We start from the raw sequence: 13,952 nt of genomic DNA on the forward strand, positions 1-13,952 counted from the left end.
GTTTCTCTGTAGCTTTGGAGACTGTCCTGGCACTCGCTCTTGTTGACCAGGCTGGTCTCGAACTCACAGAGATCTGCCTGCCTCTGCCTCCTGAGTGCTGGGACCCTTGTACCTTTATAAACTGCCATTTTCCTATGGGCCACCCCTGTCTCCTCTCTATCCAGAAGCAGACCTTTGTCCCTCTGGGACAAACACCCCTTCCTTATCTCCCTTGTTCCCTTCCCCTTCTTCCTTGTCCTCTGTCTCCTGTGTTTGTCCCTTATCCCTGTCCTCTGTCCCATTGGAGCAACATAGCTCCTTTGTGCTGAGAACTTGATCTTGGGGGAGTTCCTGGGCTGATTCAGAGTTCAGAGACCTGAACTGGCACCAACCCTTTCACCCTCTGTGGCCTTTGGAGAGGGACACCTGCGAAACCATCTCTGTGGATTCAGAGACACTATAACCCCAGCAGGCCTCAAACTGTCAGCAATCCCCCTGCCCCAGTCTCCCAAGTGTTGACAAGCGTGAGGCCATAGGACTGGCTAAATGGAATCTTTTATCCTCCTGTGTGAGTCACCCTGGGCTCCCCTCAATCCTGCTCCACTCCAGGGACTGAGGAGGTCCATCTCTGGTGTCTACCAGATTGAATCCCAATCTCACACCTGGCGACTCCTAGCTGTTCTGGCTCCTCCCTGTCTGACACAGGTAGAAAAGGAGGTGCTTTGCTCCACCCCCACAGATACCCCACCAGGTGCTGGCAGCTCTGTCAAAAAATTAAAATAAAAAGACACCCCCCAAAAAATAAAAAGACACCCTAGACCTACTGGAAGCAGTGTCATACACCTGTTATCTCAGTGCCCCAGAAGCTGAGGCAGGAGGATTGTGAATTTCAGGACAAGCTGTAACTTAGTGAGACCCTCTCTCAAAATAAAAAGGATAGAGGCTGGAGAAGTAATTAGAGTTCCTGATCGTCTGCTGGGGATCCCATTTGCAGGGGATCCAACTCCCTCTTCTGGTTTTCTGGGACACTCCACACATGTGGTGCAGACAGACATGCAGGCAACATACTGTACATATAAAATAAATAAATCTGGGGGGGATTAGCCAATCATGGTGGTGCATTCCTTTAACCCTAGCACTCAGGAGGCAAAGGCAGGCGGATCTCTGTGAGTTCAAGACCAGCCTGGTCTACAGAGCAAGTTCCAGGAGAGGATCCAAAGCTACACAGAGAAACCCTGTCTCGAAAAAAAAAAAAAACAAACAAACAAAAAACCCCTAAAATTAAAAAAAAAATGTAAAACAGGAAAATAGGGCTGGAGTGTGGCTCAGGGGTGGAGCCCCACCTAGAATCCCCTACTGAGGGTCTAGGGGTGTGGTCAGGGGTGGAGCACTGGTCTAGCATGAGAGATAGATCCTGGGTTCCATTCCTAAACCTGCAAAAATAAAGGATAAACAAAGGGAAAGTTTTGTCCCCAAAGGTCCCTCTGAGGCTCTGCACCAGACAATAGGAGCAGACAGCTGCCCCATGGACCAGAATCTGGAACTTTCTGGCCTCTCTTTCACCCCATCCCATGGTGGAACCCTTGATGCCAGGCTGCCTGGCTTGGCTCATGCAGCCACCTTTGAGCTCTTAAAGCCCTAAAGCCCTTGCTGGGCTTTAGGGTCTGGCAAGCCCTTGTGGACCCGTGGAAGGAAGAGCCAGGCCTATGGCTTCAAGGACACAACTCATTAATATGCATGAGAACTCACTGCAGTGGCCTTGGCAGGGCCTGGGAGCCTGGGCCGGCTGTGCAGGGTCCAGCCTGTCCAGTCACTGTTCTTCCAACCCTTAACTCATGCTCCGTGGTTTCCAGAGGAACCTCAGGGCCTCTTAGTACATATAACAAACACCTCTAACTCCAACCTCCATCATCCCAAAAGGGGCCCCAGTTCCATCAGCTGTCGCCCCTTCCCTTCTCCAGTCCCTGAGAACCCACAAATCTATGCCCTGTCTCTGGATTCCCCTGTTCTGGGACATTTCCTATCTCGGAGTCCCACACTTGGTGGCCGGCTGCCTCCCATTCCTGTTGCTCACTGAGGAAGAATGAACAGAAAAAATTCGAACAAATAAATCAGACAGAGATTTGTAAAACCTTCTGGAAGGAGGTAAGTCTGAGGCTGCAGGGCCAGGGATGGGCAGCACAGTGGGATCAGGGCACCCTGTACCAGTGCCTGGGGCAATAGGGACCCAATAGGGCAATAGAGCAAGAGAATGGCTTGGTGACCTGAGCTGCATACCTGGGGTCTCTCGGTGGAAGAGGACCAACAGTTGTCCTCTGACTGCCACATGCACACACAGAGCCCAGGGCCAGGGATCTGCTCAACCACGCCTCAGGGCACAGACATTCATCTCTCTTAGAGCCTCAGTTTCCTATTTTGCTGTGCACCAAACAGGACTCCTACGCTGGGGTGTGAAGGAGAACTCAGCCTAGAAGCTTCTCCATGGATTGGCTTGTTTCTAGAAGTTTCCACTGGGTGCTGCCTAGGTTAGGAGTAAGTCTCCAACTCACTCACTCATTCAATAAGCAATTAGTGGATGCCTATGGTATGTCAGGTGCTGTTCTTGGTCTTTTTGGAAATGGGACCATCCTGGGCCCTGGGGACAGGTCACTTCCTGGGTAGAGAGAACGCTGCCAATGAGGACTGTCCTGGATCCACTGAGGCCCAGTGTCACCTCAATGTTGTCAGAGGGAGGCAGGCAGAAAGACACTGGCTCACAGGGAGGAAGGCCCAGGAGTCCAGGAATGCTGAGCCTCCAGACATGAGGCTAGTGGGGATCAGTACGGATCTGAGGAGGACAGACATGTGTCCCTGTGGCAGGTGGTTGCTTCTTCCAGCAGCCTGGGGGAGAATCACCCAGGGCCACTGTGGTTTAGAGGAGGGAGTGGTATGTGGTCTCTTGGCAGCTGGGCACTATTTCCTGTTGCTGGAGGATGTAGGTGCTGACTGCCCACCCTGAGGTCTAACATCTGCTGAAACCATGCTGTAGAGACCTGCTAGAGGCCCCCAAGAGCAGTCTGGGAAGTGGAGGCCTCTCCTCCCCAACTCTCTCTGGCTACAGAATCTGGGGGGAATTTGACAAGAAGTGTTCAGTCCCCTCTTAGGCCACAAGACACTGAGGCCTGTCCTGGGAAGGGATGAAGTTGTGTGGTTGGGGGAGACAGGCTCCTGTCCATCACCAGTGGGTCCCCCCACTACAGAAATAGTATAGGGATAAAGTGGGGTGAGCACAGTTCCACAAACACCCTCCTCTCTGAGTGTACTCCCTACCTCCAGGGCTGGTTCATTCTCCTGTCCTAGATCCAGGTCCTCCTGGGGCTTTTAATCCATGACAATTCATTAAAGCCCTAATTAGCCTCCCATCTGCCATGGGTCCCTGTCCACTGTTTTAGGGGGCAGGGGGGGCCTCCTGACCCAATTTCTTTAGTAGCCTGTGCCGGAGGGGAGTAGTGGACTCCCCACCACCCACCACAGCGGGGGAGGAGAGGAAGCTTCTGGGTTTGCAGCACTTGAGCCCCTGGCATATACTGCATCTGCTCTCCCGCTGGCCCTGAAAGCAGAAATGGCAGCATTTGGGGGAGGGGAGAGAAAGAAACTGGGGGTCAGAGTAAACCCCAGATCCCTCACCTGAGCTTTGGAATTCCAGTGTCACCCCAGCTTTGTTTTTACTAAATCCTAACTCTTCAGTGTTCTCAAGGCTCAAGATTGACAGGGGAGGTGGTGGGCGGCTCACCCTGGCTGCCCACACCTCTGCCCCAAAGGTTGCTGGGAAGTTCTGCTAAAAGGCTTTCTACCTGGTGAGCCGATAGTGACTCAGGAGTGCCCTGGAGTGACAGCCCTGTGGGTAGAGGCACAAAAACCTCAGCTTTGGGACCTTGTGTGCTCCCACCCTTCGAGGCGTGATCACAGCCTGGCTGCATCTGGGGGTGGATGGCAGCAGCGCCACCCCCACTCTACAGATGGAAACACTGAGGCCAGCCACGCATGCATGCTGCACAGACGCTGATGATACACCATCATGGCGCTTGATCCTGGTGGTGGGGGACACTTGCCTTGATGGAGTGTCAGTTGTAGGAAGGAACCAGGGACAGAAGAGCAATTAGGAGGCTAAGGGGACCCCCACTAAGCTCCCCACCCCATCCTGGGCGCCTTCTTCTTCGGTATACGCCACCTCACTTGGATGTCTGTGAGACAGGAACACTTACGGGGTCGCCTGACGTCACTGAAGCGGCTGCTGCTTGGAGGGAAGAGGGCTGCCCCTCTACCTCCTGCCATTCACCCCCTGACACCCCTTCTCACAACCTTTGTAGCCTGGATGCCTCCTCCAGGGAGCCCTCTTGGTTACCCTCAGCCTGACAGATCTGTTCTTGCTAAAAGTCCTCACCAGATTCCAAGTTCCAACAGCCCTCCCCACCACCGAATTTCTGGCTACGGGGTGGGGGGAGTCTCAGGCATGGCCTGTGCTCTAAATGTCCCCCAAGAAGCTGCCTGGCACCAATAGAGGTTCCCAAATGCACCAGACCTCCAAGCTCTGAGTGGTCCCCATTGGGAGGAGGGACACCTGTGTCTTAGGAACTCAGGCGTTGGGAGTCCTCACTCATAATGTGGGGTGGAACACAAACCCGTGGCCAACTGGAACCCAAGCTTTGCCTCTCTCAACTTGTTGAATGGGGCCCAGTGGCCTCACTGGCCAGGCCACAGGACCCAAGGGACAACAGGCCTGGCCTCTGGGATGGGATGGACAGCCGCCCCCACAACCCTGGCTGCTACCGGGACGCAGGCCTGAAGAGTGTGTGTGTGTGTGTGTGGGGGTCTGCCTAGCACCCCAGTCCTCCTCATGGGATCGGAACCCCAAATATGAGCGAGTCCCGCATGCAGACCCCCGCCCCTCCCCAGTTCACCTCGCCTACATCGCCCTGCACTGGCTGGTAGGGGATCGCAGGACGCCGAGCCGCGGCTCCATCCCTGGTGTCCCCCTGCCGCAGTGCGCATCTTTATTCTGCGTCCCCCAGGGTGTTCCCGGGGATGCGCCCCTCAATCCCCTCGACTCTGCATTCCCGGAGGCGGGGAGAACCCCGAAGTTTCCCGGGGGTGCAGAGGGGCTGGAGAGGAGTGCGAGAGGGGAGTGTGGGGGGGGTCCCCGGACTGCAGCGGTGTCACTCACCTGGGCGGCTCCGCCTCGGACAGGCGCGGGGGCCGCTCGGAGCCGCCACGAGCCGCCGCCACCGCCGCGCCGCCGCCTCCCGGTCTCCGCCGTGCGCGTCCTCGCCGCGCATCCCCGTGCGCATGGCCAGGGCGCGCGCGGGCTGCAAGGGGCGCGCGCGACACGTGTTGGAGCAGGTCGGGGGCAGATGGGGACGAAGTCCCCCGGCACTCCGCGTGCCTGGCACCTCCCGGTCCTCAGGACCTCCTCAGACAGTGAGTTCCGGGAAATGCTTGGGGGCTCACCAGATATGGCAGGTTGTCCCTTTGGAACCTTCTGGAAACCGCCAACTCCTCTGCTGTCCCCTCCCTCCCAGGCCAGGCCTCCACCATCTGCACCACACCGCACACCTGCCCGGTTTGCCAAATCTCATCTCTGCGTGGCCTTGCTCCTCAGAGAGTTCCAAAGCCTTCCATGGCTCCCCACTGCGCCCCTGCCTGCTTTCCTCCATCTGCCACCCGGAGCTATGGCCGCCACAGTGTCCCCTCTCCCCGGAGCCTTTCCTTTCACCTGGGACCACGGCGTGCACCTCAGCACACACAGCCTGGTGTAGGTAGATGGACGCATATATTACATATGGGGGCATGAGATGTGAGGGGGAGCCAGAGAGATGGCTCAGAGGTTAGAGCATGGGATGATCTCTCAGAAGACCAGGGTTTGGTTTCCAGCACCCACATGGAGGCTCACAACCCAACCGCTGTTAACTCCAACTCCAGGGACCCAAGGTCCCCTTCTAGTTCGTAGGTTCCCGTATGCACATGCACACAGAGTTAAAAATAAGGCAAATCTTTCACAACAGAGGTGAGTGTGCCTGTTCCTTCGGTGGCATTAGCTGGAGGACTCCCCCTACTCTGAGGCTGGGAACCAGGAGTTCCCCAGGAAGAACAGGAGTTGGGGTGTGGACTGTCCCACTTGGGGTTTCAGGCCATGGGGTCCAGGACAGGAATGTTTAAGGGGAGAAGGCTGGCAGTCCCCCAGAGCAGAGGCCCAGTGAGCATCCATCCTGGGGCTTGGGGGTGGGGGGGTGGAGGCTCATCTGCCTTTGTCCCCAGGGAGGGGTGAGCCAGGGGGCATGTCCTGCACATCCACCTCCCCACACTCATTGTGTGCGTCCTCCAGTGGTTTAGTGGCAGCCTGGCATTGGCTTCACCACCTGTGACTCAAGCAGGCTCCGTTCCCAGACTGTCACATTGGCCTGAGGCCCAGACACTGCATCCTGGGAGACCATGGACCAGGTCACTCTTTAAGCCAAGGGTGGTAAGTTTCCTTCCAAGCCAGGAAAAGTTCTAGAAAAAAGTGACCCCCCCCAATATCCTTGGAGGTAGACTCCAATTCCATGCCAGGCTGCTCTGTCTGTGTACTGATGTGCTGTGGGACCCCAGGAAGGTTGCATACCTTCTCTGAGTCCCTGAGTTGTGATATCCTGATTCTGTGGACTCATGGAGGAGGTATTGGTTGAGTGCCTACTGTGTGCAAAGCTCCATGGTATACCGGGCTTTCCATGGATGGGGAGAGCTACAGCCAAAGCCAGAGGTGAGTGCCAATGGGGTTGAGGCCACAGTTGACTGCCTGGCTGAACTCAAGGTCTCACCCATCTTGTCTGAGTCCAGAGTTCCCAAGTCTAGTGCTGTAGACTACAGCTGTAATGACTGGGGGACCCCAGGGTGCTTGGGGGCTCTGTCCAGATTCCTCTCATTGCTCTGGGGTTGAGAAAGAACAGGGGGAAGGAACTGGCTCCCACCTCAGGACCTTTGCACGCACTGTTCCACTGCCTAGCAGAGTGCCTTCCTCAGCTGTATGCCCCACCCACCCCTGCTTTCTCCTGACTCACATCTCCACCCAGCTGCCTTCTGTCCCCTGTTCCCAGCTTCCCTGCAATTTCCCAAGATATCCTGTAATTTACTCATTCATCGTATTTATGTCTGTTCTTCCCCCTAACCCTGAAGCAGGCCTCCCTGCAGGAACTCAGCTCTTCAACTAGTGACATAGGTGATGGAGACTGGATGGGGGTGGTCTGAGGAGGAGAAAGACCAGGGCATTCTCTCAGCCAGTGTATTACTTCCTGTCCCCCATAGCTGTCAGCTGAGGACAGAGATGCACTTGAGCCACACATACTGCTGGCATTTAATAGACACTCTAAATGTGTGTGTAAGGTCTGTGATGTTGATCAGAGGAGGGTTGTGGGTGTGGCGACCCCCGGCCCAACTGCTGTGTGACAATGGGAGGTTTCCTGCTCTCTCTGAGCTCAGTGTCCTCCACAAGTCCCCACACCCTGCCTGTAGCTCCTCAGAGCCGCCACTGTGGGAAGGCTGAGGGGGAGAGCTGCAGGAGGGTCACAGCCTTACAGGCAGTGGGGTGGTTAGCACCTGGTTGCCAAGGTTATGACCTCCTGTGGATGGGATGTTGCCATGGAGATGGACCACCTGAGTGGCAAGGGTGGCTCCTGCTGATGGGGAGCATGGGTGTGGCTTTGGTGTGTATGTTACTGCCTAGGAGGGGCAGGCATGCTCAACTCTGTGTGGTCTGGGGACAGCGTGGGGGTCCCCATGATGAACTTTGGTGGGGACCCTGATATCAAAGAACAAGTTTTGAAATGAAAGCCTCATGTTTATTCTCTTCTGGATTATGATTGACCCAGTCATGTGGTACCTTCCAAGCAGATGAGAACAACTGTACTCCCCAACTCCTGACCAGAGGGTGAGTTGTCACTCACAAAGATGTGAAGCAACCGGTTCCAGGTGTCCTGAGCCTTGCCCCTGGTTGACAGGCTCATTGCTTTGCATCCTCAGGTCAATGACAACCCTCTCTGAGCCCTAGTAGCTCCATCTGTAAATTTTAAGTCATATTAATGATTCCTCAGCTTTGAGCATGTATATGGTGTCCACACAGCTGCCTGTGATCAACAACAAATGTTTGGACAGTTTCAGGGGGTGGCAACATTGGGAAAGTACGAACACTACCTGCAGGGGAGTTAGGAGACACAGAGAACTCTAGGCAGACAGGATTACAACCAGGTTTGCCAGGGAAGGTGGGAGGGTCCTTCATACATCTTGGTAAGTGGGCTCCTGCTCCCAGAGAGAACTTACTAGAAATCACTTTAAAATGGGCACTTGCTTTAGGCCAGCCAGGACTACATAAAGAGACCCTGTCTCAGAACATGAAAAGAAGAAGGAAGGTGCCCTCTTGGCTCTAGAGGGACGGCCTAGCAGCACTGGCTGCTCTCACAGAGAACCCTGGTTCAGTTCCCAGCACCCACTGGGAAGTTCACTGGGAATCCCAGGGATCTGATGAGACCTTCTGACCTGCACACACAGTGCACACACACACACAGAAAACAAGACATGGTCTCTAGGGCCAGTGGATACCTCAGTAGGTAAAGATGCTTGCTATCAAGCATGAGGATCAGAGTTCAAATCCCAAAATTGAAAAGCTGGGACACACACACACACACACACACACACACACACACACACACACATTTATTTTCAGTCAGGGTTTCTCTCTGTGACAGCTCTGGCTGTCCTGGAACTCATTCTGTAGACCAGGCTGGTCACAAACTCACAGAGATCCGCCTGACTCTACTTCCCCAGTGCTGGGATTAAAGGTGTGTCACCACTGCCTAGCAGCATCAATTTTTTTAAAAAAATATATTTTATACGTTTATTTTATGTGTGGGTCATGCACCCCTGTCACATGCAGAGGTCAGAGGTCAACTTGTGAGAGTCCCAGGGTAGAACTCAGGTCATCAGGCTGGGTAGCAAGTGCCTTCACCTGCACCATCTCACCTGCTGAGACAGACTTACTACAGCCCATGTTTGAACAGGATCTAACTGTGTAGCCCAAACCAGCCTGCAGCTGTTATCCTTCTGCCTTAGTGCTCTTCAATGCTGGGACTCCAGAGTGGGCATCTAGGCCTGGCTATCTGTGAATAAAGGGTTTTCTTGGGGAGGGGGTTTCCGAGACAGGGTTTCTCTGTGGCTTTGGAGCCTGTCCTGGAACTAGCTCTTGTAGACCAGGCTGTTCTGGAACTCATAGAGATCCGCCTGCCTCTGCCTCCCAAGTGCTGGGATTAAAGGCGTGTGCCACCAACGCCCGGCTTTTTGGGTTTTTGAGACTGTGTTGCTGTGTTACACAGGGTAACCTCAGACCTCAATGTAGACTCCTGGGATCTGAAGAGCCAGGATGACAGGCAAGTAAGTGTCCCTGACTCATTTCTCATACCCCGCTGGGGTCAGTTGCTAGAGAGGCTCTCTGCCCAGGTGAGGAGAGCCACAGTCTCTGGCTTCTGTCTCTGTCCTCATCCAGCGGAACCTGCTGCCTCAGAAACTAGTTGGATAATATTCCTTCTGCCTCTGGTTTCTGGAAGAATTGGGAGCATGAGTTCCTGGGAAGCCTCCAGATGGATTTTATTTCTGTGGCTTGTGGGGCTAGAAATGAACCCAAGGCTTGGCACTGCTCAAAGCGCTCAGTCCTCTTTGGGGGAGTCTAGGCAGAGACTTCACCATGACTTCGCCCCCAGTCCCTCACTGGGACACTCTAGGCAGAGGCTCCACCCCTAAGCTACACCCACAGTCCCGATGTGACTTCTGTAGGTGTAGATTCTGAATCTCTCGGGGATGAGTAGTGTCAGGTGATCCACGGGTATGGCTGAATCCCATGCCTATTTTTGACAGCAGCAGGGAGGCACTGGGTGGAAGGGGGACTGTGGGTCAGTCTGGGGCTTGTTTGACTCTAAGTTCCCCAAATGGTTGTGGATCTGGTTTCTTCCACTTTGGTCATGTCCAGGTCACGGGGACAACCTATAGGAGTCAGTTCTGTCCTTCCACTGTGTGGGTCCTGGGATGGGACTCAGGCTGCCAGGCCCCAGTTTTATTTTTTTATATAAATAGCCCAGACTGGCCTTTGAATTGGTGTTCCTCCTGCCTCCACGATCCCATAGTTGAGTTCATAGACATGCTCTACCCACTGTGGCTTTCCTTTTACTCTCTGTCCCTTGGGCTCTCACCCACATTGCTGCCTAGCATGGGGTTGTTGTTGGTGGCCACAGGGCCTTTGTGTCTGGCAGATTTGTGTCCCTGCTGCTCCAGGTCAGCCTTGCTGTTTATGGCACTGAGCGATGGGTAGAGACGGCCAAGCCTTTAGGACTACAGGGTCTGCATGCTCACACACTAGAGACTTTTATTGTGTGAGAGACCTGGGTCGCCTGCTTCCTGGCGACAGCTAGAGAGCCCATGGGGAGCAGGGAGGTAACTGGGACCCGCTGGAAGAGCTGTGGGGGCATTTCCTGGGACATCAAAACTCAGTCCCTTGATGTATGTGGGGGGGGGGCGAGCTGCCCCAGCAGCCAACAGCCCCTGGGTCCACCCTGTAGGAATCCACCTCTCATGGCCTGGCTGGCTGAGGTCTCGTCTGTCCAGTTCACTGAGCGGAGAGCCACACACCTCACGAGCAGGTTGGTTGGGGTTCGGGTGGTTGAGAGCACTGCTCTAAGCAGAGCCATCTGGGCTCTTCCGGAACTGCGCCAGGGCTGGGGTGAGGCCTCCCTTTGGCTGTCTGGGATGAACCTGCCGTGTGAGAAAGGAGATGTTTCTTTTCTCTGGTCCTGTTTTCCCCGTTCTGTCCCCACGTCCTTGACACCCCCATCTGCTTGTAGCTAAGGACGACCTTGAACTTCTGATCCTCAGACCTCCACATTCCCAGCACATCGGTGACAGGATCGCACCACCACACCTGGTTTCTATGATGACCCGAAAAGATCCCTGGGCTTGGGGAATGTAGGCAAACACTCTGTCTTCCAGTTACAGCTATAGTTCCTTTAGGCTTGGGCCCCCGCCCCGCTGTGTCACCAAGAGGACAGAGTTAGAGAAGGGCTCGATGCCACAGAGGAGCAGGAGGATGTAGAGGGAGGGATACTGTGAGCAGCCGCGTTCAACGGAAGCTGTGTGGCCCTGTGGAAGTTCCTTCCCCTCTCTGGGCCTCGGCTGCATTATCTAAACGCAGAAAGGGGACTAATGAAAAGGTTTGGCGGGAGGTTGGGTGAGCTGGGCAAAGCAGGTGGGGTGGGAGGGGCAGAGCTGCCGCTGACCACGGTACCCATAGTATCTGGCCCAATTTCCGAAGCTTCTCGAAGCTGCCAGGAGGTGGCATCTCAGGGGTGTCCTGTCGATCTGGGGTCAAGCCGTGGCCTGTCTGTCGTTCATCTGCAGGGCCTCTGGGCAAGGTCTCCCAGAGAGGGGCCTCCTGGCACAAGATGCGCGGCCTCTCTGCGAAGACCTGTAAGCCGAGGGCGGTGGTGAGCACAGGCACGTGCAGCAGGCCGGGTCCCTGAGCTGACGGCCGGAGTCCCCGGCTGCAGCCCCCAGGCCTGCGCTGGCCCAGATCCGGAAGCTGGAAGGGTGGGATCTGGGCCGGGGTCAGGGGGCCGCCGGTTGGCATAGTGAGCAGCGGTGGGGCGGCGGGAGCCCGGATCCTGTGTCAGGGAGGCTGGTGGCCTGGTTCCTCCTGCTGTCCCCGCCCCCTCCGCCTGCTCATCTCTCTAACGCTGTCTGTCTGTCTGTCGTCTACCCATCCATGTCTGCCTTTCTCCCCTCCACCTCCTAGAGACATATTAAATCTTCACTGCATATTAAGAGGAAATATCAAATATTAAATTTCTTCCTTTTAAAATATTAAAACACTCAGATTTGGATCCTGCTCCCCAAATCCTTAGACCAGTTTCTCCCATGCCAAGGTGGCATGGGACTTTTCCAACATGTACAACCTTTTGACTTTGTGACAGGATATGCTTGTCTTCAAAACTCAGCCACACACCTGCAATATCTGGTCAAAAATAAAAATTAGGGGGCCGTGGTGGCGCACGCTTTTGACCCCAGCACTCAGGAGGCAGAGGCAGACAGATCTCTGAGTCCAGGCCAGCCTGGTCCAGAGTATGTTTCAGGACAGCCGGGGCTAGATAGATAGAGAATAAAAACACCACAAGTGGGGTTCTTCTATACATATTCTATACTTGAATCTTCACTCTGCAACTGTCCCAAGGCTGTCTCAGCAAGTTTCTGTAATATTACACTGTGTAACAAACATCCCCAAACATAGTAACCTTTTCTTTATTATTTCACATGAGTGTGCGGGGCAGTCTCACCTAGGCTGTACACTGTGTTTTTCATTTTATTTATGTGTGTTTACATTCATGGGGACAAGTGCCATGGCATTTGTCAATGACAAGTGTGGGTCAGAGGACAAATTGCACTTGTTCTGTTCACCTGTAGGTTCTAGGGAACAAACTGAGGTCACCAGGCTTGAAGGCAAGGTCCATCCCTCTCACTGGCCCTGTTTTGTGTCGTTGAGGAGCATCTTGCTCTGTAGCCCTGGCTGTCTGCAAACTGGCAACTTTCTCTCTTCAGCCTCCCAAAGGGGGCGGGGCTAAGAGGTGTGAGCGGGGCTAACATGTGGGTAGGGACTAAGGGGTGCAGGTGGGGCTAATAAGTGTGGACCACTTCTCCAGGCCTCAGACTTCCTGGCCCCAAGAATATGGGGTCGGAGCTTTTCTGTCTCCAGGCAACAGGTGCTAGGCCAGCTTCCCCACATGGCTGCAGTTTCCAGGCCCTTTTGCAGTAGTGAGACACTGCCGAGCTCCTCTGTCAGCTAGGCTGTTTTTCTGTGTCCTGACTGTAGGGCAGTCAAGACACAAGTCCTGCTTGCAGCCTGGAAGCTGGGGAGAAGAGAGGCCAGTGCACCACACTTTGTACAGATTGCCCTGTATGATAGATGGCTCAGTCACCTTTCAGGACTGGGAGAAGTCACTCGGGTGGAGTAAATCCATGCCAATTTGAGCCCCGAGTCTCCAGGGATATCAACATGTCTGCTCGGTTTGTGGCCAGGCAGGGGTGTTGTCCATACACCCTCAAGAGTGGGGCACTTTCCCTGTTACACAGGGAGGAAGAAGTGGACTTTCTCTCCCCAAGTCCGCCACCTGGAGCACAGATGGCAGTTTCAAGGGATGTCAGAGGCAAAGCTTGCTGACTTAATTTCCTCCGTGGCTTCTGGGAACGATAAGCAGGGCTGGTTGGCTACAAGTCTTGTTTTTGCCACTGAGAAGTGGGACCCTGGCTGGCTCTGGATGGGTCACATCTCCAGGGAGCCAATCTCTGCAAATTTAAGAGCCATTGCTTGCCTCTGTGGATGGTGGCCATGGGGTCCAGCCTCCAGGTGAAGGCTGAAGGCCGGAACTAATTCCCTAATTAATGGATGCCTCGCATAAGTATAGGTCTAAGTAGAGCTATCTGTTGGCCAGTCTGCTGCCTGCCCTGAGGTAGAGCCCTGCTTTGGCCTCGGCCCTTTCCCTGTGGCACATGTCCCTGGTAGTTGTCCTACCCTGAGGGACCCCAGGGCCCCAGGCTCACTGCCAGCCACTGTGCTCAGCAGCCGTCCCTCCACTTCTCTTGGTGTCTGCATGTGTCAGGGTACAAGGCACTGGGGACAGTGCTACTGAGGACTGCACGTGGGGGAAGGCAAAGTCCTGGCAGGATCCAGAGGGTGGTGTCCTCTTGCCACAGCCCAGGAGAGGAAAGGCTATGAGGTGAGGCTGGGCCCAGCTGAGGGGACCTCAGGGGCCCAGGCTTTTCTGGTCCCTTTGCTAATCTCGAATCTCAAGTTGTGCTGTGTTCTGCCCTGAGCCACCCCTGGCTTCTCAGATGACCAAAGTGACAAAGCAGAAGGGGTAGGAGAGGACACC

Source organism: Cricetulus griseus, chromosome 5 (genome assembly GCF_003668045.3).
Source record: "Cricetulus griseus strain 17A/GY chromosome 5, alternate assembly CriGri-PICRH-1.0, whole genome shotgun sequence".
NCBI lineage: Eukaryota > Metazoa > Chordata > Mammalia > Rodentia > Cricetidae > Cricetulus > Cricetulus griseus.